Source organism: Fundulus heteroclitus, chromosome 8 (assembly GCF_011125445.2).
Source record: "Fundulus heteroclitus isolate FHET01 chromosome 8, MU-UCD_Fhet_4.1, whole genome shotgun sequence".
In the NCBI taxonomy this organism is placed as follows: Eukaryota; Metazoa; Chordata; class Actinopteri; order Cyprinodontiformes; family Fundulidae; genus Fundulus; species Fundulus heteroclitus.
In genome coordinates, this window is record NC_046368.1 from 24,642,909 (window position 1) to 24,669,629 (window position 26,721).

Consider the following 26,721-nt stretch of genomic DNA (forward strand, 5'->3'; position numbering starts at 1 on the left):
AATCAACCTTTTCTACTGCCATATTTCAAAAAGTTGCATGAAAAAACATTGATGAAAACACGGCTTTATGTCTCACTCTTTGTCGTGGAGCTCTGCAGCCCATCTAGAGTTTCCTACAGCGTCTTGGCTTAGATCAAGCATGTCCAAAGTGCAGCCTGGGGTCATTTGTGGCCCCCCTACTGCAATTCAAGAATGATTTGCCCCACCAGCACAGGTGGTTGATGCATGAAAAGATTACATTTTTAATTTGGGACAAAATTATTACAGAGAAGTTCAAATCTTATAATTGAAAACCACACTTTTTTTACATTATCTTTGATTTCTTACTTACTTACCCAAATTCAAACTTTGGTGCACCAAAATCTGCTTTGAATTAATAAAAAATAAAAATAAAATATGTTGTGTTGGTTTTTCAGATAAAATCTCCAAACTATATAGTGGCAGCTATGTTTGCATTTTTTTTTCAAAATGTGGAATAGTTGAAGCAATGTCTATACTTTTGCACCGTACTGTATGTTTTGGTCTTCCATGAAGGTCAAACCTGACACGTTTCCTGTATGTGTCTTCCTTTCTATTCGGCTAGGTCTGAATAAAGCTCTGATAAAGATTAGAATACCAGTAGCCAGTGTCTAAATGATGATTATTTTAGCTTTAACAGGTTTTCAAAGCCATTAATGCCATGCGTCAAATGAGTCATATTTCAACACCTAATTTCACAGTATCCCCCCCCCCCCCCCCCCCCCCATTTCCAGGGCTCCATCTGGCAAAGTCAGTCACATATGTTTTGGTAAGCAGCCCGTAGTTGTCCTTTGGAGGTACCCAAGCCTACTTAACCTCTGCCGATTAATCCCCCAACAGACAGACTGCATACTGCTAAAACACACAGGCTGCCATGACATCTCTGGGCTCATTCATAAAGGTTAACTGCTGATAAAATGCAGTGTCACTCGTGAACATGGCAACGTGTCAATTTCTCGTGGGGGCTGAATATGTATAGCTTATCAAGGTGAGAGGAGCCTATTTAAATGAGGAAGTAATATAACTGCTGACTTAATTATGGACGGGACGGCCATCATTATCGCGTCATGGCACCAGAGGGCAATTATTCAGATGAGTTTTTTTTTTTTTTTAGGTTTTTTTTTCCTTTCCTGTACTCAGACCCCGGCGTTCTCTCACCTCCTTTCTCATCATACACCCCTCCTCCTCACCTCCTCGGCTCGTGGCTTTGCTGCTGCTGGTGTCGCCCGCTGGGACAGACTGTCATCCACTTGTTGGCTCCCTGCTGGCTGTCCGTTTGGAGGAATGAAGGTAACAACAGAAAGATGGATTGGGGTTGGGGAATGGGGATTGGAATGACAAGTAGATATTTATATATTAGCATCTTCCAGAAAACAGGCAGATGGGAGTCATTTCTGCTGTTACCTGTACTTTCTCATCTCTAACAAATGACATCTTTTTGATTGTTTTGTGTTTTGTTTGTATCTGTTAGCGTGGTCCTTGCCTACTAGTCATGTCCTAATTTCATAAATGTTTAAATGCTTATGCTGTCTTTGTACAGCAATTATCTGCAAAAAAATCTGCTATATAGATACAATTTATAAATTACTACTTAGTGTATATAGACTGGCTTTACCATAACTATTCCTCCCTATTACACAAACAACATATTTGCATATGAAGTGGGGGGTCCTGTAATATCAGCTTTTTTTATATAAATATAGGATACTGATTGATAATTAGGATTTGTCTACATCTGTCATTTCAAATTTCAAAACTTCCAGATGAAATTATAGAAATTTGGATAGAAAAGATTTCACTGTGACCATTTATTTACAGTTTTCAGATTTTATTTTCCATTTCAAAAATCAAGCAACAGTGCTAGGAACAATGCAAGTTAGCTAGCAGCTATGAAGTGTTACAAGAGGCTATTTCCCAGTTTTTTTTTTCAACATACAGACCAATATCCACTTTTTTTTTCAGTCTATACTACATAGACTTGTCTAATGAGGATGGAATACAGGCTGTGCACACTTTGTGATCTTTGATCCTTTGTTCTTTTTCCAGAAATTAAAAATTCCCAGTTTGGCATTTGTGTGCTAACATCTAAACCAGACCCTTTTTAACATTTCATTAACCTTTATTCCACCAGGAAAGCCTCATTGAGATCAATATCTCTCTTTAAGAGTGTCCTGGCCAAGGCAGCAACAGCCTTGGCCAGGACACTTGGCCAGAACGTAGTTGGTTTCAAATAACCAACTACGTTCAAACAAACAATAGTTTAAACACATTTAAAACCATAAAACAAATGAACAAATAAATACAATAGTTATTTAAAATCTCCAAATCAAGCAGAACATTTACAGACAGATGTAGCTCCAAGTCTTGCAGCATTTATTGAAAAACAACAAGGTCATGAAGCTTCTGGTCTTTCTGCAGCTGGTTCCAGGCAATGCGAGCTGCATATAAAAAAGCCCTTTTTCCTATTTCAGTTCTCCCCATTGGGACTGAAAATAATAAAAACTCCTGAGAGTGAAGACAGTACGACCCCAGACTCTTCAGTTGGAGAAGAGTTGACTGATACAAGGGAAGTAGACCAATGATAGCCTTGTAGACAGTTACATGTCTACCTTAAAAACTAGAGCTAGAACTGTAAAACACAGTTAAATGGCATGTTTTGATTCTTGGGTGGCATCTAGTTTTGGGTTCACAATCAGTAGATTAAAAACCAAAATATTGCAAGTAAGATATTAAACAAATTCTGTGATGTGGTAAAAACACAGACAAATTTGTTAAAAATATGATTAGTTGTAAAATTGAAGTTATTTAGATTTTTAAAATAAAAAAGATGAATGAAGCCTAAAACTTCACAGATTAGTTAACATCCTACTTCTTTGTGTTCTATTTTGTTAAAATTTCCATTATAAAATCATTTTATCTAATCATACAGACAAATTCAGAGAAATTATTCAGACCTAGCCGAACAGACAAAGATTTAAAAATATTTGCTTACTGAAATGTCTCCATGAAATTACCTTCTTACTCTGGACAAATACTTTTCATACTGTGCCTCAGGAAAGTATTTATACCCTTCAAATCATTTGGTCAAATTTACAGCATTGTTTTGGTGTCTTATTTGATAGACAAACAAAAAGTAATGCAAGATTGTGAAATGTGAGAAAAATGATACATGGTTTAACACATTTTATTTTAACAAATGTAAAAGTTGTATTAAGTGGTTTAGGGTTGTTGTCCTTTGTGAATGTCACCCAATATTGTTAGTTTTTCTTTTTTTTTTACGGCGTTGCAGTGGCACTGTAGTTAGGGAGTTTGTCCTGCAATTGGCAGGTTGCTGGTTTGATACCCCACTCCGACCATCTCAGTTGTTGTGTACTTGGGAAAGACACTTTACCCAGATTGCCTGCTGGTGGTGGTCAGATGTATGGCAGTCTTGCGTCTGTCAGTCTGCTCCAGGGCAGCTGTGGCTACGGTGCGTGAATGACTGACTGTAATGGAAAGCGCTTTGGGTCCCTCAGACTTGATACAGTGCTATACAAGTACAAGCCATTTACCATTTTATTTATTTATTTTGCCCACACTGAACTGTATTTAGAGGACTTCAAGTAATGAGAGCTAAATGCAAATGGCCACCAAATTTAGGATCTTTATTTGTAAAAAAGAAAAAAAGAAAAAGAAAAAAGAAAAAGGCATTTCTGATGTTGTCTTATTTTTATTTCACTAACATATGATACTCGGTGTTATCGCCTAACAAAGGATATGAATACTTTTGCAAGTATTTATAGAAAAATCACAGTAAAATTCACCTTCTTTTCCTTTTCCTAAAAGAGAGGTGACCATTTTTGGTTCAAACAGTTAGAAATGATTTACAGAAACTAATCAGGGCGACCCAATGTGTCCTGAGCCTTATTTTGAGAAGTTGCTATTGCAAAAAAGAAAATAAATTATATTTGTAAATGGTTGGCAACTTGCAGCAGGCAGCTGTCAGAGCAATCCCAGATTGAAGAATCGTTGAGGAACTGGTGAGAAAAACTAAGAACTGCACAGACTGGAATAAAAAAGCCAGAACGGTGCTGTCTAAAATGTTTTTTAGAAAATACTGGTTCCATTGTCCCTACAAACTTATTGCTACAGCTATACTTCATAGTATTTAATGGCTGCTTCCTAGCTCATACTGAACTTACAAAATTTCATAAATTACCTAAACAAAGAATAAAGTACTTCATTGGAAAGAATGTATCTAAAGTCACAGTTCATACAAGGAGCAGGATGCACACTGGTTGTTGTATTAGTCTAATGCTCTGTGTCAATCAAAAGTTCAGGAATAAATTAAACTTATATGTTTCAAAAGAACCCTCGTCTGTGCACGGACAAAATTCCTTCTGACTCATCAATTAATCAGTGAAAAGTGACTTCTTTGCTGCTTTTCTGTAATTACCTTCATTGTATCACTCTCAGAAATTATTTACACATTTGCTAACAGCTTTTCCCATTCCTCCTGAGAAAAAAGCAGCAATACATGGCTTAAAAGCTGAAAAGAAAATATCTTGTTCCTTTAACTTTTGCTACAACTACATGATATATTTACAGCTTAATAATTGGCCACATAAGTTAATGTCAACTTCATGGACTGATATTTTTCTCATGAAGTCCCATGGCATATTGAGGTTAAAGTAGGAATTTATGTTCCTTGAGGAGTTGCCACTGAGTAATACTGATGTTTTCCACTCATGTGAAATGATTAATTTCTCAAGGCTTTTCATCTCCGATGGTGTCACCTGAAAATCAGAAGAACTCCTCTCTTTTTCTTTTGGTTTTTCCCTTTCAGGGGTTGCCATAGAAAATCATTTGCCTCCATTTAACCCTATCTTCTGCATCTTCTTCTCTCACACCAACTACATTTATATCCCCATCCATAAATCTCCTCTTTGGTATTCCTCTAGGCCTCCTGCCTGGCATTAGCTGCAGTTCCAGCATCAACATCCTTTTATTGATATACTCACTCTCTTCTGTACGCATCCAAACCACATCAGTCTGGCCTCTTTGGCTTCATCTCTACTACATCTAACATGAGCATTCCCCTCTGATTTCTACTGATCCTATCCATCCCGTCACTCCCAAAAAGATTCTTCATCTCTGCTACCCCCAGATCTGCTTCCTGTCTCTTCCTCAGTGGCGCTATCTTTAAACCATACAACATCGCTGGTGTCACTGCCATCTTGTACACCTTTCCTTTCATTCTCGCTAATATTCTTTTATCACACAACACATCCGACACTTTTCTCTCCCCATTTCAACCTGCTTGGATGTGTTTCAATAATTAACAGTCCAGTGTGGACTGAGTCGATGGTAGCGGTTAATAAGGCTGACGCCGCAGGATTGGGCGGAGTGCTGAATAGCTCGACGGCTGCTGGCAATGAAGTGGGCCCAACAGGAATGGGTGACGAGGAGGACGTAGCAATAGAGTGTGCAGAAGCCAGAATAGATGGGTTCATGCTGGCCAGAACGTACCGTAATACATGGGATCCAGGGAACCCAGTATTCTAGCCAGACACAGTGGTTGAGTTTTAAATATTTATTTTAAAATAAAAGAAAGTGCCAGGAGAAACAGGCAGGCAGAAATGGCTGGAGACAGCAGAGTCAGGCTAGACCAGGTGATTGTGGCAGGACCTTGCAGATGACAAAACGATGCAGGCAGGCACAGACTTGACCAGATGATGCAGGTCAAGACAGATTTGACCAGATGATGCAGGCAGACACAGACTTGACCAGATGATGCAGGTCAAGACAGATTTGACCAGATGATGCAGGTCAATACATATTTGACCAGATGATGCAAGCAGATACAGACTCGACCAGTCGATGCAGGTCGAGACAGCCTTGACCGGACGATGTGACAGAAGCAAGCAGGTGGCCAGACAATGTTGGAAGCGATAGTTTGAGCAGGTCATGACCAGAAACAGGTTGAAACGCATGCAGGCAGTGAGTAGAGAGACATCTGGCGCTGACTGACTATGAGAGGCAGGTGTATATAGGTGGAGGCCCAAGTGGAATGAACTGATTATAATTAGTCAGTGGCAAATGGAGCTGATTATGGTGAGTGAGTAGTGACTGGAAGGTGAGTGAGATAAGCATGAAATGGGGAAAGATAAATCTGTCCATCGTCACAGCAATGGTGTGGCTCAGAGATTATCCTTGATGCAGTCTTACTTCCACCTTGAACACCTTTCTCGCACCTATAGCACACCTCACCACTGTCTTAAAGCTACTCCAGATTTCCTCATACAATAACACAGCATCTCTCCCAGCACCCTGCCATGTTTTCTCTAGATCTACAAAAATACAGTGCAGCTCCCTCAAATTTTCATTTTCCTCATGTTGTCTCTGCAGTGTAAAGGAAAACGTCACCCAATGCGCTCATACTACTCAACACAGGAAAGCAGCAGTATTTGCTTGCTGCCATGGTGAGATTCGTCATAAAAATGCCATCACAGTTATCCCCAAACTTATGGAATTTCCCTTTATAGTTTCAACTTGCAGAAGCAAGAGGTCATTTCACAAGCTTACCGCTAAAGGAAGCTGAGCTGGTACAGGGTACTGAGCTCCACCAACAGAGCCATTAGGGTCATTGATTTTAACCTGACACAGCTCTCTATGCACATAAAATAGAAATCTATGTTTCTTTACTGATCACTTTAACTTTTCACTCCAAGGCTCTGTGTCTGAAAAATGTTTATCATGACTTGCATAAAATATACTATAAAACTTGTGCTCCCCTGCTTGTTCTTTTCTTGCTCTTAATACCAAATATAATACCAGGACTCTCTATGGGACAACTTGTCTAAATGCCCACATCAGAGGGGTCTATGCTTTACCTCCAAGACACCATACCACTGAGTGCACAAACAAAAACAATATATTTGCAAGGAGCCTGTGCACAACTGGTTTTCTTATTATTTGACTAATTGAAGTGCAGAAGATTCTTCGTCGCAGAATTGGACATGGTTACATTGTCTTAAACACAATGTCTTAAAACTACTTTCCTTTTTTGGAGTGAGATTGTCTTTGTAGGATGAGCAAGGGAGAAAGAGGCAAAGATGTGAGACTCATGCTGGATGTGTGAGAGTTGGCAACGCTGTGTAAAAAACACAATTTCCTATATGTCACTGAATTTCCCAAACTTCCTCTCACACCTTGATGTGCTGCATACTGACCAACAATCAAAACTAGCTCTGCTGCAATACAAACAGCTAGTTAACATTCTGTAGTCCCTTGATGCGCTGCAATGATAATGGTAAATGGCTCGGTTTGTACTTGTACCCAAAAGCGCTTTACAATAGAATCAATCATCCACACATTCACACCCTGATGTTGGTGAGCTATGTTAGTAGCCCCAGCTGCCCTGGAGCAGACTGACAGAGGCAAGACTGCCATTCATCGGTTCCAACTGGTTCTCCACCACCAGCAGGCAATTCTGGTCTTGGACAAGGACACAAATGAGATGGTAAGAGTGGGGGATCAAACCAGCAACCCACCAATTGCAGTACAAACTTCCTAAGTCCTGCACCACTGTCACCCCATGCTTTGTTATAGATTAAAAAAAGTCGAGCCCAATGGCCTCTTTCAGTTCTAAACTGGTATTTTTCTAACTTCCTGTTGTAGCTAGCTTTGCAGCAATGCTAATTGTTGTATTTTGTTATGAGGAACGATAGACTATTTAAACACTTCTTTCTATTGTCCTCATCTATGCATCATATTGTAGAAAATATCTTTGTTGGCATTGTTGTCTTTTAACAAATAGGGTTTTTGTTACTGCTGCTTATGTGACTTTGCTGGGGAGTAATGGCGATACATCTTTCAATGGCTACAAGTTCAAACTGTCTGTACTCTCTGAGAAAGAATTAAGGAAGAAACAAAAATCCTCAAGATACAAGCTGTAAAAAAGCAGAATTATTACTGAAACCTTGAAATTCTGCTTGTTGAAAGATGCAATCATGTCTCGCTTCACTGGTTAAAAGCTTTATTCGTGATGGATTCTCAAGTGGATGAAAGTATGACTACATCTCCGATTACGTAACCAGTCCATCCTCCACTGAGGGCGTACATCAGTGACTTTAAATGTATGGGCTGAGGGGCTTCAATAATTCACAGCCCTGTGAGTGTCAAAGTTGTGTTGCAACCAGGGAGAAGTTGTGGGTGTCAATATTTGACGTCCTACTTTCTATCCGTGAGCTGGCGCAGAGCTGATGGATGACTCTCAATGGTGGTGCGTCAGTGTTATTCATCAAACTAATGTGGGAGAGGGAAAAAAAAGACACAGAGACTCGTACGGGCCATCTCAGGTCAGAGATGTTTTCTCCTGCATTTTCTTTTACTCTCTTGCCAATGTAATCAATTCTTAACGGACCCCTCCCACGGACAAATTATGAATCATTTATTGGAAACATATCCCTTCACAGAGACAGGTTTCTGTCGGGCCATGCTTTTAGTTTACAGATAGAAAAACAGCAACGAAAACAATAAATCATTTAGAATGTACAATTATAACAGCCAAGCCAAACACATAAATATTGTGAAGAAAATAACTGCAGATTCTCCGGTACTGGTAACTATTTGCCCCAGACTGCTTAGATTATGTTTTTTTTTTTCTGCATATAGGCTATCTACCGTTGCAAGGACTCACTCAACTCCCGGTCTTGTGATGCATCTCTGTGAAGTGCTGGTATCAGATACAACGGGTTGTATTCGCCCTGATTGGACTGAACTCCTGATTGAGCTCTGGTCTGACCCAGCTGCTAACCCAGTAAGGTTCCCCGTAGTCAGTTCAAACACGAGAGCAGAGTCTCTATGCCAGAAAGTGATGACTGTCTGCTGACAATGACTGAGATGGACAAAATCTAACCAAAAAAAAAAAAAAGGTTATTTCTCAAAAATTGTCTGCTTTGTGAACTCCACCATGCCTTTGAACATGTGTATCAGTCTGTGAGCTACAGATTATTTTTTTTTTTCAAGCAGAGAATCATGGCTGATAATGTTACTATACAGTAACATTCAATCAATTGGAATTTTACTGAAGAGTTAATTCATTTCAGTAACTCAATTCACTAAGTGAAACACATTACATAGAATAATTACACACAAATTTGTGTGTGATTAAATATTTGTAGATTTTTTGCTTATATCTTATAAAAACACAATAGTTAAAAGTATATTACCACAGCAAAATAAAAAAAATCTTAATACAGAAATGTGCTCTTGATGAAAAGTTTGTTTAATACTTGCTTAAATGTTGTTTATATTCAAAAGGTACTTTTAATCTGACAAATGAGCCTCATCAGAATGAATTTTCTAATTTATTGAAGATGACTGTATATGGTGCCTTGCACATCTGTGGTAAAACAGTAAAATCCAAAAAGAATGTTTGTCCGAATATATACGAAAAATGGAAATAATAACACAGTACCATGCATTATCATCATTGTAACTATTACTGTTTTCAATCTTGAGCTGCTTCCACTTCCTCTTAGATATGGAGCCAATGCAGAGACAAATGGGGAAATAGTCAGGATATTTGACAGTTTAGGTGTCATCTACACGATCCACATTCAATTTCTTATGCTTAGTGAAGATGAGAGTAGTGTAGTAATATAATTTTAGACACAATTTCTGTGTAGCCCACACAAAATCCATGGCTACAACAGTAGTTTAGTGTAACTTTGTTACTCTGCAAGCTAGACAGCAAGTGAAGCAAAGCTTCATCAAACTAATCACGGCGACTGAGGAATGAGGTCACATGCCTGTCACAACAAGAGCACCACAGGCAAAAAGTTATGAGGAGGACCTGAGACATATGAAAAACACACTTTTCTTGAGACTTTGAAGTTGCTCTGCATCCTTTGGCTGCTGCAATGACTGGAAAAAAAAAACATTGCTATTGTGTGGGTGATTTTACTTTACACGTTTTAGATTTTCAGCCAAATCAGAAAGCAGTTTTGTGAGACTGGAACTGAAACAACGTACCCTGTCTGTATGCACGATTCATCTGGAAGTGAAGGGCCAGGTGTGTCTCTGTGTCCTACTTTCTCTGACTATATAGGACGATATAGATCATTTGATCGACAAAAGAGGAAAACAAAGTAGGAACAAAGCCTAGCAAATGTTTTTATACCACTTGAACTTTTCCAATTTTATCCATTTACAATGTGAAACTTCAATGTATTTTTTTTTTTTTAGATTTTATGTCATAGACTACCATGAAGTCACCCATAATTGCAAAAGGAAGGAAGGATATATGTTTTTTAAATTATGTTTAAAAATAAAAAAAATCCGAAAAGTATATTGTGTATTTTCATTTAGCTCCCTTCACTTCAATCCTCCTAAATAAAATCCAGTGCAATCACCTGTCCTCATAAGTCACCAAAATAATAATTAGTCCTCCTGAGTCTAGTTTAATCTCAGGCTCCCTGCACCATTAACTGTGTACTCCACAAATCTGGTCTTTATGGGAAAGTTTATCCACTTTACCGTTTGTCACAAGTCATGTAGAAAATATACCAAATATATGAAAGGAGCTCAGGTCAGGGGCGTTATAAGAAGATATCTAAATCTTTAATGTTTCCTCAGAGCGTCATCAAATCCATAATTTTCAAATGATACAGCAAACGTGCCAAGAGAGAGACACCCACCAAAACTCACTGATCAGGCAACGAGGGCATGAATCAGAGAAGCAGCACAGAAGCCAAAAGTAACCCAGGAGGATCTGCAGAGCTCCACACCAGAGATCGGAGGATCTGTCCATAGGACCACAGTAAGCCGTACACTCCACAGAGCCGGGCTTTATGGAAGAGTGGCCAGAAAAAGTGTTAAAAATAAGAGGGCACATTTTGCGTCTGCCAAAAGGCATGTGGTCGACTCCCCACACATATAGAGGAAGGTGCTCTGATCAGATGACACTAAAACTGAACTTTTTGGCAAAGATTGGCTGGGTGAAAAGCAACATATCCATCACCACTAAAACACTGTCCCCACAGTAAAGCATGGTGGTGGCAGCATCATGCTGTGGTGGCATCTTTTCACCACCAAGGATTGGGAAACTGGTAAGAGTTGAGGGAAAGTTGGACGGTGTGAAATATGAGGACATGTTTACGAGACACTGTACAACCACATTGGAATGGTTTTGAATTAGCCAACATAGAATAGCCTGTCCAGCTCAGAATTTGCTGAGAATTGATGGCAAAACTTTTCAATTCCTGTTTAAGCAATCTAATTGAGCTATTTTGCATTTATTTTATTTATTTATTTATTTCAGATCAACAAAGAGGGTAGAGAAATACTGCTAAAGACTTGTAGCTGTAATTGCAATGGAAGGTGTTTCTGTTTTAGAAAGAATTCAGTCAGGGCTGCTGAATATAACTTTAGGCCACACCTTTTAAGATTTGTAATTGCAAAAAAAAAAAAGGGAAAAATATTTATATTTTTTTTCTCACGCAATTGTTGCAGATTTGGTTTGTTTTGTGTCACACTTGTGATACAAAGGAGTAATCTAATCGGGACATACAAGATAAAATTTGCAGTGGTACTGTAAATGTGTGTTGCTGGTGTGCTGCTGATGTGAAGAAGGAAATGAGGTTGCGAAAAAAAAAAAAAGAGCACGAGCTTCAAGGTGAAGGGTGGTCAGATTGATGGCAGCCTGGACAGAGCTAATGAACTAAACCTGTGTTATAGTATGATGAGGTCAATATGACAGACCTCATGCTCTACCTGAATACACACAAACACACAGCCATACCCATCATATCAGTACAGTCAGCATTGAAAAACTTCCTGTTTTGCAGTAATAAGGGAGAGGAACAAGACTAGAGGTAAAGTGCGGGACCAATATTAGAATAATTGAGTTTGGGTAATTCACAAAGCCTCCAGACAACTATTTCTTCCACCTCTCATGCACAACTAAGGGGTAAAATATTATGAGAACTACCAGAGCTGTTGCCAATGCTAATGAACTACGAGAAAGGTTAAGAAAAAATATTTTCATTTAATTTCCATTTACTTCAGGTTTATGGTGCCTGCTGGAGGTCCAGGGCTCATTTGTTTGAAAAATAGTACATAACAGGCTTGCAGCTGCCTAAGTAAATGTGATCCATCATTGCAAATGAGATCATTACATTTTGTTCAGTTATTTCTTTTTCAAACTCAACATTATAATACTACGGTCGTCGCAGCTGCAGTGCATCATCTCTCCCACCACCCTGTGTTTAACATCTCCAGCTTGGCTCTGAAAAGTCAGTTCAACGTTCTCATTGCGATGACAATTAACAGATGGTGCTGGAACACATGAGCATGTTCTCATCCCGCGTTATCAAGCATCGGATAATATATGCTGAACTTTTATGCTTTAGCTCCTTGTACTTCCTGCATGTTCTCCTTGCTCGTGGAAAGCATGTGCACGAATGTTTGTGATTATTTGCACCTGTGGCGTTAAAGCCATGGAGAGGAAAAGAAAAGCATTCTTCTATGCCTAATAAACTAAGATGAAGGGCAACTTGCGCAACAGTAAATCTTTTATTGAAAAGGAAAAAAAAATGCAGCACTTATTAGAGTTTAAGAGTCAGAAATGTTGCCTGAGCTGTTTATTTCTTGACGCTCACCCAACAGGCCTGCGCTAATGAGAAAAAAGGGCCAAAATAAACAGGCAACAGAAAACATTGGAAAATCACAAAGAAGTCCACCAAGAAACAAAAAGTTGGTTCTAAAATCTGCTCTTGCACATTTTTGCTTTATTACTTTTTCCCAGTTTCTGGCGCCTGCAGGAGGTTTTAACTCGTGTCTTCGTGCAGCCTCTCGCTGTAATTAAGCTTTGCTAATTCATCATTTAGACCAAAACTCCCCCTTCAGACAGTGAGATTCATTCTGGAACATCTCCCTGGCTTGGCAGCTACAGTATATGGCTGCTGGAAACCAATACTTCCTTGTTGTTGTTCTGGTCTTGTGAATCGCTGCCTCAGAAGCAGGTCTTTATCTATGACGGGGGAGCTGTCATCAGACTGGAACATGAAAGGTTTGTTTATCAAACTCCTTTGGCACAGATGGGTTCTTTGGGGGCAGTTTATGTCATCGTTGAATCTATCTGCAACCGCAAATTTGATCCATGTAGCAATTGTATTTAACCGCAACAAGAGGTAGCCGACTAGATGATGCCCAGTGTTTTGACAAACCCTTGTACAGTAAAAAAAAAAATATTGGTGCGCTATAAAATAAAAAGTTATTCTTCAGCAGAATATTTTTGAGATTAGTGCAATGTCTTTTTTTTCAACAAATATACTGTCCATGAGTGTCTGACAGGTAGAAAAATTTATATGCTAGTGAATCTCACTTGTTCTCCCTGCTTATGTATTTAATGGGCTTGTAAACAAAGAATATTTTACTCTACGTTTGGTGATTAAGATACACCTTCATCAACATCTTACTGGTGAACAAATTTGAGAAATTAAAATCTCTGGCTCGTAATTTTTAAATTTCAGGGGCGGTTTTGTTGGAGTGTGCAACGCTGATGGGGGGGCCAGGGTAGTGGTGTGGGGTAAAACACTACTCCATCAGTAACGGTGACAAGAGCACAACCAGGTACCTTAATAATTGCACGCAATTTTTTTCTTAGTCATAAAACCTAGTTGTCGGGGACATTTTTGGGGACGGCTTTTGCTGGGGACAGGTCGCACAGAACAGGGGCTGTCCCCACGAAATCTGGGACGTCTGGTCACCCTACCATACTTGTCTAAACATAATTATACATTAACCTTGCCTTTTCCCAGCTGAAAATTCCTGTTGCAGTATCCTTAAAGCATTAAAAGGACAGTTAAGGGCGTTTGAGTTCACTTTCTATTAAAAGGTTAGAAGCATTGAATATTTTACCAACAGAAAGTAACTCTCTGATCGGCTTCATTTAGTATAAATTCAGGTTAGCTGGTCCTGGATGCTAAAGCTAATGGCTAATCTGAGCGAGGCTAACATCTTAAAGCAGCTAAATAAATGTCCCTGTGATTTTTACAAACTTTTAACATTAACTTCCTTCAAATTTACATAGGTCTGAAGCGGTCAGTGAAAACTGGAACATATGAAACATTTCTGGTCTACCTATTAACTAGCTTTTAGCTAATGTGAACAGATATTAGCTAAAGTGTAGCTAATATCAGATAAAACTTTGACAAGGTGTCCAAACATTTGGGACGATATTTCCTATAGACTGCTATGCTCTCTAGGTGAATGTGCTTTAGGGTTTGTTTTTTCTCTCTGTTTTCATAATTTCCCTGTCGTTTATGTTTTCTAGTTGGTGCTATTTGAGTTTATTCCTTGTTTATTAATTTCTTAGTTCAATCTTGTGTTGTTTCTGTAATATTTCTCTTAGATTCCAAAAAAAAAGTAAAAAACAAAGCAACTGGACTTGTTTTCCGTAGTTGAAGACGTTTCGCTTCCTCTCAAGGAAGCTTTCTCAATTCAAAAAGTCTGGAGTAATGTGGAGTAACAAGCTTTATACTACTGGCAAACAAAGGCCTTGCCAGTAGTATAAAGCCTGTTGAGAAAGCTTCCTTGAGAGGAAGCGAAACGTCTTCAACTACGGAAAACAAGTCCAGTTGCTTTGTTTTTTACTTTCCTGTGTTTCAAATAAATTTCCAATTTTTTTTAAATAAATATCATTATTTTCATCCAATGCTCCTGTACCTGGGTCCTACTCTACAACCACAAAACCTAACAAAGACGTGGTAGATAAAAAACTCAAAATTATGAAAAACACTATAAACACAACTTGTGGTCTTGTGCAGTCAGCATTTTTGTAAATAACTGTGGTTGTTTGAATTATTTCAAATTAAAATCCCATAAAATAAAACATGAACAACATATATGCTTGGAAAATGCTTGGTACCTCCAAGATAAAATGGCTTGAGAGGAAAATGCTCCCAAGCAAATAAATTTTTTGCATCACCTGCCTGAAAACTAACAGCCAACCCGGCATCTTAAGCAATGTGAAAAATCGTAACGGTGAATGTTCGTAAAACAGTTTGAATCACTTGATCATAAATCTACAATCAGATTGAGCCAAAAATAAATAAAAAATACATGTCAATGTAAATCTAACTGACAACATGTGAAGGCAGAGTGTGTGACTGAGTCCAAAAGAATATTTTTAATTGATTTAACTATAGTAAAAAAAATCTCATCTACTCAGGATCCAGTCCAGATGTTTTCCCCTGTTGGATCACCCTCCACAGTCCATATGAACCCCTGATGCTGTGTTTGAGCTCCTTCTTACCAGTGGCCCGACAGTGACTATGACATGCGGCATAACAGCACGGTGGAGCTTGACGTAATGAGAGCAGCCCTCTCCATATTCCAATCCTCTCAGCAAACCAGAGCTCCGCCATTCATTAGGTTTCCACTGAAGCAAGAAACTCATCAAATTTGGAAGAAGCAGGATGCTTGTGTTTTCTGCACACCTCAGGCTTATTTTCCTGTTTTTGCCTCAATTCGTTTGTTGGACGACCAGGCAGGCAGGTGATATAGTGAGCTTCCCTGGAGCTTGAGGCTTTAGAGAATTGATTGCTTGGATTGAGGCCTGATGGTGGCACACTACACATATCAAACACGTCCAGCTGATGGAGAATCACAGGCATTTAAACTCATATCTCTCAATGACACTCAGAGGATGTCTAACATTTTGCTACCCAATGTAATGCTCCCAAGAGGATGAAGCAAAAGATGAAAAGGGTAATTCTGACAAAACGGAGATGCTTACATTGTCACTCAGGTAATGCTGCATTCAGGTGTCAAATATACAGTATATACGTACACACACACATATATATATATATATATATATATATATATATATATATATATATATATATATATAGAAAGGCATTAAAAGCACACCAACATACATGTATATACATGTTTTGCAATACTGATGTAAAATTAATCCTGTCAGTGTAGTACACCATAGTAAAATAAGAAAATGCACAGTATTTTAATTTTTTTTAAGAATGTATTTCTACAATACATGTATGTCACCAATTTGAGTTGATGCTTTTGTAGAGCCACTTTTAGAGGTGGCTCTACAGCTTTGCACAACTGGACACTAAAACCTTTGCCAAAACTTCTTAATTGGATTTAGGTCAGGACTTTGACTGGGCCTTTTAAACACATATGCTTCCATCTAAGTCATTCCTTTGATTTAGATGTGCTGGCTGCATTTTTAGCATCATTGTCCCATTTAAGACGAAAAGTTATATTTTTCTTCAATCTAACCAGAGCACCTTCTTTGGTATATGCTCTGTCTGGAAATTATACATCTTGACTTATTTTCAACAGTGGTTTTAATATTACCACTTTTCCATAAAGGCCATAAACATCTGAGGTCATTACAGAACAAGCTGAATTATTACTGAGATTTAGTTACCCACGGATGGAATATTTGCAAAAATTGGTTGCTTCCAAAAGCAATTGGTTGCACTAGATCTCATTCAGTGGTGTCAGAGTAAAGGGGGTTGAATAGAAAAGCAAACCTACGTTTAGAGGTTGGCGGTTGTGACGTGGAAACATGTGAAAGGATTCAAGGGGTGTAATACTTTACAAGGCTCTACATGTCACCCGGGCTATGAGATATGTGCTGCCCGTTTTCTAAATGTAAGTGAGGGTCTCCATGTCTCAGCTTTTGAAAGCTATTATCTCCCAGAACATGTTTATTAAAAGCAGACAAAAGCTCTCAGCTCATGCAGTTGTTATATCTCACACGTCGCACGACTGTGAATGCAGAAAAGAAAAAGGAAGAACACGTGGTTAGAAAAATAAAAAAACTGACTCCAAGGAGTACATTACTGCCCCTAGAGAGAACATTGTCAGGAGACATGGTGACAAAGGAAGGGTATTGACTCCAAGCTCCAACCAGAGAAAAATGATTTCATTGTCATTTTACAAGAAAAGAAGAATAGGAGAACAAAAGGAAGTATACCCTAAAGGGGGGAAAAAAAAACATGTACTGCAATAGACAATTTACTTTATATCACACAGTTTGACGTGACAGTGAAATTCTATATCTTATACAAGGTGGCATGCTGACACAGATGAAAATTAAATGGGCCAAGCAGGGCATCAGGGTAATGCTGAAATATCATCCCCATGGATCATGGATCAAGACAATCACATTTGGGAGCAAAATACAGTGGGAATTTGCAACACAAAATACACCGGAAGGTAAAAAAAAGCAGTCTGCTAGAAAACAGTTATCACATTTTATTGTATCACATAGTAATGCACAAAGTCATATAATATTATGTAGTGGAAGAAAATTCTGTATCATTGTCAAATGTATTTGACATGAGCAATTTCAGATTAATGCTGCATATATGATGAAATTAAATATTTGTACATTTTTCAGAGTTATCAGATTAAAGACGGCAGAGCAGATTTAATGCTTCAGAGCTTTGTTTGTAAAACAAAATCTAAAACAATGTAATGCTTTTCTTTACAGCTATACATGTATCTGCATGTTAGTCTATCACATATAATACATTATGTTTGATTGGTCTTGGAGGTCAAAGCTGGGAACTCAAAAGGACATCACAGCCAAGTTGAGAGCATTCTCATTGCAAGTGGGAAAACAGGTGGACCGGCCATTTGTCTTGGTGCTAACTGCTGTCAGTAACGCAAGTCAATAACAATATATTTTACAGATATTTTTTTTTCCAATGCCTCTGCAAACCAAAATGGCTTTTGACCAAAATGGCTTCTTTCACCCCTCTTTCAAACCACCCGTTCCCCTTGTCCAAATTGTTTGTACGAGGGGTGAAAGAAGCCATCTTGGTCAAAAGAGAGAAGCCATCACTAAACAGAGGGCGAGGATTGTGCTTCCAACTCCTCAGTGTTTACAACTCGGTCCTCCAACACATTCCAGAGAGATTACATCAGCATCTCATCATAAATCAGGTGACCAAGTACTCCACTCACACCAAGCAAATAGCTTCTAATGACCCAGGACAGGGACGGGTGGGTCATTGATTTGTATCTGACCTAGAAGGCTCCCAGGAGGATGGACCTCCATGTCCTAAAACAGCAGCGCACCAACTGCAGGTTGCTCAGTGCGAGCCGCCAGAACTGACAACGACTCCTGGATAGATGTTGAAACGTTTTCAGAAAGAACTGAACAAAAGTCCAGTTGCTTCCGATTTAAGCCTGTTTGCCGTGTTTTTTTTTTTTTCCAGTCAAACACTAAAAGAGGAAAGGCTTGCAGAAAGGCGTTTTAATGCACTGTGTGTGTAGTGAGATACAAACCATGAGAACCACACAAAAAAAAGGGTGATACCTGCAACCTTCACAACATTTTATACACCTGGAGGCCATACTGGATACTAAATTCTGAGGTGCTCTGTAAGCTGCCTGTGTTTCCAAATCAAGGGAAACTAGTGAGACTTAGTTTTTATTTTTAATATGTTTTATTGTTTCTTTTTTTAGCGTTTTCATGCATTATCTTTAATTTTTTTTTTATTAGATTTTTTTAATGGATGCGTTTTAGCTTGTAGCAATCTACAGCACTTTGTTTCAGCTGTTGGCTGTTTTTAAGGTCTTTATAAATAAAGATGGTATGGTATGGTAAGGGGGCCTTCTTGTTCATTTTATAACTGGGAATTCAGAAAAAATGACTTCCAAATACAAAAGGTATGAGCAGCAAAGAGACAAAATTTTATGGTTATAAAGGGACAAAATGTGTAAAAAGCTCAAGACGCGTTAACTCGTTTGACAGCTACACTTTGTCATTTAAAGCTGTATACTGTGATAGCCCTAGTCTTTTTTAAGGCAATGTAACCTCCATGTTTGAATATGAGTCCTGCAACCCTAACGGCAAAAACATACCAGGGAGGGAATTCAGGATGATGACATGCATGAGACGACATGCATGATAACACAGAGGAAGCTGACTGACCTAATCCACCCAGATACGAGAAGATCATTTAACTTTTCAGTCAGAAAAACAAACATACTGCATTCTTGTTAAGTTTTTTTAATTTTTTGACATAATTTGAGGTTAGTAAAGCTCCCATCATAACATAATGTTTAATTGACTTGTATCAGAAGCTTTTTGATCCAAAACATCTTTTGGATCCACACTACATCATGTATGATTGCTACAATGTAACCCATTTTAGTGACTGTGAGCAATCACAAAACGTGTCCCCTTTTCAAGTTAACAGAGATGTGTGGAGCCTTTCCAGCAAACAAAGTTTCATCTGAAACCTACCAGATGACTGGAGAAAAGCAAAGAGAGCCCGGCATGTCCCTCAATCTGTTGTCTGGTAGTCATGTTGAAAGGTAATTGCTGTCCAACAAACATCCCTGTCATGGTGCACAGACTCAATACAGCAATCAGCAGAATGGACTGACTAACAACATGAAGCTTAGTGGAACTAATTTTTCAAAAGCAGGAAATAGCTCAGTTACGACATTACGGTGTATAAATCAATCTATTAAACAGGGTTGGCATATGGAAAACCCTGTTCCAAGGCATTTTTAATCTTCACGGAACAAATGATAGACAAATATAAACTTTTAAAGACCAGTTGAGTGAAGGTTTGCAGTTACCACCGTTACCACCTTCTTTTCATGCTGTAGTTTCATGGTAAAGGGGCAGTTCAATCACTGAGCCAGCCGTTGCTATGTTGAATGGCCTTTTTCATTAATGCTGTCATAAGTGCGGCGGTCTTGAAGAGGGCAACAAAAATTGTCCTGCAACAAATTCATCTCCACAGGCGGTTTTATTGTCACTGCTCAGCCCCATCTGAGGTGAGGAAAGACATCCTGCAGCCCCGAAGAAAACAGTTACTGGCTAAAAGTCCATTTTTGAGTTATTGAAAAAAGACCACACAGCCAAACTTACTCGTTTGTCAAGGTATTTCAACAAGGATCTAGAATACTCTTATTATTATTCAGTATTTGTCCAAATAATGAACTTTTAATGTTGGCTTCCCCCAACCCAAAACTGATCAAGCATTCACTTTGCATTTATGCAATGCTTTATGAATTGAAAAAAAATTAATAATAATAAAGAAATCTTTATTAAATGGGATCACAATCAAATCTTCACAAACTTTTTGTTCTTGGGTCCACTCAGGTACTTCAGACTCTGCTCTAGTCAAGCTAGGTGTATACTCGCCGCAATGATCAGAGCGCGAGGGTGTCCTTGCAATTGCGTCACATATTATCATCATATTATATTATTGTATTACAATTATCATATTATGTATGTTCACATGCCTTCATATTATAAAGAATGTATGTCTATGAACTGCTCTAAATGCAGAATAAAAAAGGTAATTAAGTCTTTAACATGAAATTTAGAAATATTAGTTCCGAGGTTTGAGTGACATTCTCCTATCTCAGAGGGCAGATGAAAAAAAAAAAAAATGTATTCTTCCCACGTCATGCCAGGCTCCTTTCAGAGCAATATCACAGTGTGACAGGAATGACTGAATGGACTACATGAGCTGAATCAAAGTGGAGAGTCAGGAAACGGAGAGACGACATGGTGAGAGAGGAGGGATGGAGGAGGTAAAAAAGAGGGTACGTCGCTCTGCACAAAGGGAGCAGAAATGGAAATATGAGGTGTGAGCGAGAAGAGAAAGTGAGCCTATGTAATCCCCTCACCCCTTTGCTGTCGTGCTAAATTCTTATTCGGCTCGAAAGAGAGCCATCCGAGAAGGATTATGCCATAAAAATGATACAGAGTAGGGGTTTTGGTCATGGCCAGGGTAATAGACATCATACATACCCCCCCTGCTTTCATTACGCCGCAGACCGCACACAGCAGCGTCCTCCTCTCGCCTACTTCCCTTTTTATTGCCTCCATTTCTCACAGAGAGAATTCATTAGGAATTGACTGTGTGACAAGTGTGCAAGGCTTAAACCACTTAAAGGATGCAGAAGATAATGGCCATAGCTCTTTGTGTGAAGGTGCGGAAGACGGCGCGGTGCCTGTGCAAACACTGTTGATTTATGACAACTTTTTTTTTTTTTTTTTTTTAAAGATCACTGGCTTGTCTAAAGTTCACTTTCTGCACACTCTGAAGGTGCTCACCTGCCTGCAATGGAAATAAGGTCAGATAAGAACTTTTTCCTCCCTTGCACAGCTTATCATGAGGCTGCCAGGCAACTGTGTGTGTGTGTTTACCCGTCACACCAACATGCGGCACCCTCCTCATCGTTTTTTTTTTTTTTTCGACTGTGGAAAAAGTGATCTTGAGTTGCAGATGGCAGGCTGTGTTTATTTTACAACCGCCGGTTTGAATGGAACGATTGTTGTGCGGAGGAAACTTTGCCCTCCTCCCCAAACGTTGATCGGCTTTAAAGGGGGCGCGGCATGAGAACACAATTTAAACAGGAAACAAGGCGATGTTGGAAAGGCTACGACCCAATGCACTTGGGAGGTAAATAAGGGCCGCGTCCAAAGCTTCTTTTATAACCTGTGAGCAATTGTGAACAGCTTTGCGGACAGATGATAATCAAAATCTGATCCTTACACATTTCAATGTTCCTATAAAAAGCTCAAGATGAATGTCTTCTCACTTAACCATCACGCTGGGGGGAAAAAAGCATGAGGCAGTCGCTGGTTGCACCTGAACAACAGGATTGAGGAACTTGCCAAGATGGTGGGTGATAATTCAGTACAATGCAAAAATGCTTCCTCTGAAAGACATTTCTGTCTCTGGTTTAAACTTGCAGAAAGCAGATTGTCATCCAAAAGGAAAAAAAAAAAAAAGTCTTCACATGCACGTTCAACACTCTGGATACCTTTTATGTAATTTTCCAGCAATAGGTGTTGGCTGTGAGGTGGGATTGAAATAGTTGATGGATTGCTATAAATACAAGTGCTTTTAAAAGGTTAGAATATGTTATATCTTAATGAATATCTGATCTGTAGTAGATCGCTTTCTTGGGGGTCTTCATTTAGTAAAAAATCCAAGTTAGTGGATCAAAGAGGCTGAAGCTAACAGTTAGTCCGTCAGGAGCCAAGATCAGAGCGGACCATTATTTTTTTCATTCCCAAAAAATGTCATTAGGTTATGCTAACAATATTTTCTGAGACTGCACACGTCTCTTAGATCAGGGCCGGATTATCCATAAGGGCCAGTGGGCCAGTGCCCAGGGGCACCAACCATGGGGGGGGGCACCACATGACACATGCTTTAAAAATATATTTTTCATAAATTGTTATATTATTTACTTGAAATTGTTGAAAGACCATGCATTATTTGTTTTGTGAACACTGATGTCACAATAATAATAAATGATAAATAAATCAAGATTTTTTTGATTTCAACATTTTAAAATTAGATATTAGAATATTGCTCACTGCTCATATGCCTACATGTAGTTGTGTAAGTTAGTAAATAGTAAATTACTTTACAGAAATCCCCTTGATTATGTCTGATGTTTTTGCGGGAGGACACCACGGGTAAGAGGTGGGGGGGGGGGGCTTTGAGGTATAGTGCCCAGGGGCACCACATTGTCTTAATACGGGCCTGTCTTAAATAGATCCATCAGCTCGAGAGGTACGCATGCAGCGGCAGCATGGCGAGCCTAATGGCAAAAAAAAGGTAAGGGTCAAAAGAGGACAGCCTTTTCTCACCAACCACTCTTTATGTACTGTTCATACTCACAGAAATGTTTACAAACATGTTTTTTTAATTCATTTAGATGTTTAATTGTAACCATAAAACATAATGCAGTGTGGAAGTAAAAATTGCATTCACTTACATATTTGTGTACATTACACAGCTAAACGTTTATTTTACAGTTACTCTGACTAGAGACACTGCATGCTCCTGCTCATAACTTCGCAGCAGAACCTATGTTTAAAAATCTTTAACTACTCCTTTAAATTTGGGGCAAGAACAATGGCAGGTGAGATCATTCCTTAAAGACAGGGTGGAGTCAGAGATGCGGATTACAGATGGATTTAACTCAGACCGACAGCAGTTTGGACAGCCCCCCCGGTGGGCCGTGATAAGTCCACATGCAGCACGGACCCATGTGAGCACACATGCACTTCAGTTTCCACGCGTATACCGGAGAGGGGTCAACCGACACCACTCGAACCGTGAGTGGGGGGGGGCCTCTGTCAGAGATGCTTATCTCTGAAAACTCATAACACAAGGTAAACACAGCTCTTCGGCGAGCACCTTTCCCCGTCAGAGAGACTGAAACGGGGAGGGGTGTTTTCATAGGCAGGCCGCCCAGACTGACCTCCTCTGGCATGCAGCCAGGGTGGAGACATTTAACTTGATTCAACATGATGAAGTCGTGAGGCTAGCCAGCCGCGCCGCGCTCCAACACCGAATTGTTTTCACAGAGACGACAAAAGCAAATCACGAATAATGTTGTCTCAGTGGATCTCTGGAGACGTGTCCGACTCGCTCTGGACTGATCAGAGGCGGTGGGGAACGTTCGCAGCTCTTTGGCATAACTCGCTTGCTTGTTCTCTGAACCTCTGGAGAAAACAGGAGAAATACTGCGTGTAGAAATGTGTGGTCAGCCTTACATTTCACGTGGTTACACGCTGAAATCGGATCGTTTTAAAATAAGTGAACCACAGCAGCAAATATACCCATGCAAAAAGAAGACGTATTGAACAAACGTTGAGGAATAAATCACAAAACAGAGAAATTGCACTGAAATAAAAACAGAAGTTAGTATGTGGGTATATAAAAAGGCAGCACATTGTTTGGTCAGAGACAACTGGAGATGCATTAATCAGAAATTTTGTGGCTGATTTGCAATCACCAATTTCTGACCTGTTGATATCGATTTTAGCTGTCTCTTTTTTCTGTTTAAGATTTAAAAAAAACAAATAAAAAAAAAACGCTTTGTTTCTGCTACCTGCATGGACTCATTAAAAAGCCTACTGTATGTTAAAATAAAACTATAACTTTTTTTAGGGAGGGGGGCAGGCCACAGTTACAGAACATTCTGTCTGTCCATCACTAAAAACAGAAAAATAGCATAAAATCATCTTATTTATGGAACAGATAAAAAAACAAATAAATGCATAAACTTATAGCATATGTCACTTACTTCTTTACAATGCAATTCATTGCTCAGTTTTTCCACATGTGAAAATGTGCAAAAAGGTACAAAATACATCTATTTGTTCCTATAAAAATCGTTTCAAATGTACACCAGCTGTGTCCAACCTGTTATGTCGGAGGAAATAGGTCTGACTAGCTTTCATGTCCTGATTGTTGAATTGATTCAATCATTTATTGTAACAATACAGGAGTATTACGGAGCATTACTGCTATGGTCATTGAACATTTAGAATATTAGGTGATGTCACAATGTGTGTGTGTGTGTGTGTGTGTGTTTGTGTGTGTGTGTGTGTGTGTGTGTGTGTGTGTGTTTGTGTGTGTGTGTGTGTGTGTGTGTGTTTGTGTGTGTGGGTGTGTGGGTGTGTGTGTGTGTGTGTGTGTGTGTGTGTGTGTGTGTGTGTGTGTGTGTGTGTGTGTGTGTGTAGTCCAGTGATCTCTGTTATTTCAGTGCTTTAAATGTATGGATGAGAAGTGAAAGCTGGAAAATTACACTATACCACAGTCCCTGTTAACATTTCTATGTGCATCCCATATGACTTTGGCTTGTATACTTACTGGCTTAAGACTCGCAAAAGTCTTCTTGTTACTTACTCACTTGACTTACCGTATTTTTCGGAATATAAGGCACATTTAGATTCTTCTCAAAAATCGATGGTGCGCCTTGTGATCTGATGCCTTTTATATGACTATTGTTGTGCTTACTGACTGATTCCATGTGGTTCAATGTGTTCAAAAATCACAACTCCAATGCTCCAAATATCCATTGAGTGGAGCGACTTTGGTTAGCAACGAAGCTGGATATTCAGAGCATTACGGTACACTGTGTCACTACCTGATCAGACCCCTGAGCTGTCTACAAGACTGCCTGACTGTAATGTCTAAACTAGAAGTGCATTCATGTAAGGCAGCCAGCGCCCAGAGTACACACTAGCAACCATACACCAAGTAAGTTAATTCAATATCAAAGGTACGTTTATTTTGACTTTATGTTAGAAACAGGGCAGTGTAGTCCATCTACTTTGGCAGAGACAGACAGCTCTCTCTTTTCTCAGCTTTGTACAGAGGGAGGAGCTGAATGATATTACACACTTGGGAAGAATATTTAATGTGCCTTATAATCCTGTGCGGCTTATGTGTGGACATAGACACACATGGACACGTTAATTCTCAGTGCGCCTTATGGTGCACCTTATGGTCCAAAAAATGCGTTAATTAAATACAGCCCGTATTGACCGAACCAGCCGGGCAACCATTACCATCCACAGTTGGTACTGAAAATATTTATTGCAAAATAAATAAAACATCTAGAATCCATATGTGCCTCAATTTGTTAAAAAGTCTACGGTAGTCCTGCATCAAACCTGCATTAAGTAACTCGAGGACAGTCCCATTTCAGAGCCCATTTTCTGCCCGTATGGGCCCCATACTTAAATGTTGGCTTGGGTATCCCTGATATGTTTTAACCTAAAGTCACAGGCAAACTCCAAACAATGTATCTTCTCCTGCATGAGTCCAGAAAGACAACAAAAACCTAACAAAAAATAAAATAAAATAAAAAATTCTGCCAGACATTTATGGTGAATCTGGTAATGCTGGGATGTCCTGGATTGACATGCCCTGTCTCCAATTTGGACCCGCGTTTAATACCCTCTCATATTTTCATTTCATATCTGTATAGAAAACAATTTCTTACCAATCAAACCCAATTTAAAATGTTTCTTGCATCCTAGAACTCAAAGTCAACGTTTTTAAATGTCATGAAATCAACCTGAACAATGTGCTGTTTTTGCCTGTAAAGAAAAATGCATAGGGAGCCATTTGTCTTCTTCCTTGAAGTTTTCCTTCAACCTTCAGTAACTTCAACTCAGTTCTTTGCATCCATGTGCCAAGTGGCATAAACGACCATCTTGACCACATTGTCTGATGTAAAGGTTCTGTGAACCAAGTTTAAAAATTTTACACAGCTAATCCCTCTTGCAACTTTGCTGCTGGCAACCCAAGCAACAAACTCGCTGCTTTAAGTTGTAAAACAGGGAACCTGACCTTTACTTGGAGTTTGCATCCAGAAGCTGCTATATACATAAAATAGTAAATACTGTGCCCTTTATTACTGGATCCTACTGGCTGTAATATTTAGACACGAGGACAATTGCGTGGCTCGGCTAATAAAAGCGTTAGTGTGCCTTCTTCCTTTCAGCTACCTCTGCTTTATCAGCATTCCGCCTACGCATCTTGTCCAAGCAGACCAAAGTGTGGGGATTATGCTGGGGCTTATTAGATTGGATCAGACAGATTGTGTTTTCACATCTCCTTTTGAAGTCACGCAGCATCCTCGGATACCCTCCGGCTCAAACAAAACAATTTTACCTTCAGAAACTCCAATAACCTTTGATATCTCGTTGTCTTCGACACACATGTATGTATTCATTTCTAACAACCGAGCCTCTGTTCTCCGATTTCGCTCTTTATATCACGGTGTGTGCGAACGGAGCGTCTGCCTCCTGCTCACAGCCAAACCAACTTCCCATCAATAGCAAATCCGTTTTTTTCTTGCGCCTTCTCCTCTCTCTTCATCTCT

At 39.2% G+C, this 26,721-nt stretch overlaps 1 long non-coding RNA gene across 1 annotated transcript in view; it reads left to right on the top strand.

The window, feature by feature from the left end:
• The first annotated feature begins 1,091 nt into the window (after positions 1 to 1,091).
• Positions 1,092 to 26,721, top strand: part of LOC118563957 — a 52,152-nt gene continuing 26,522 nt past the window's right edge. Inside the window, exon 1 of the long non-coding RNA XR_004931547.1 lies at positions 1,092 to 1,308. This is a non-coding gene — a long non-coding RNA (uncharacterized LOC118563957). The remainder of the gene's footprint in view (positions 1,309 to 26,721) is intronic.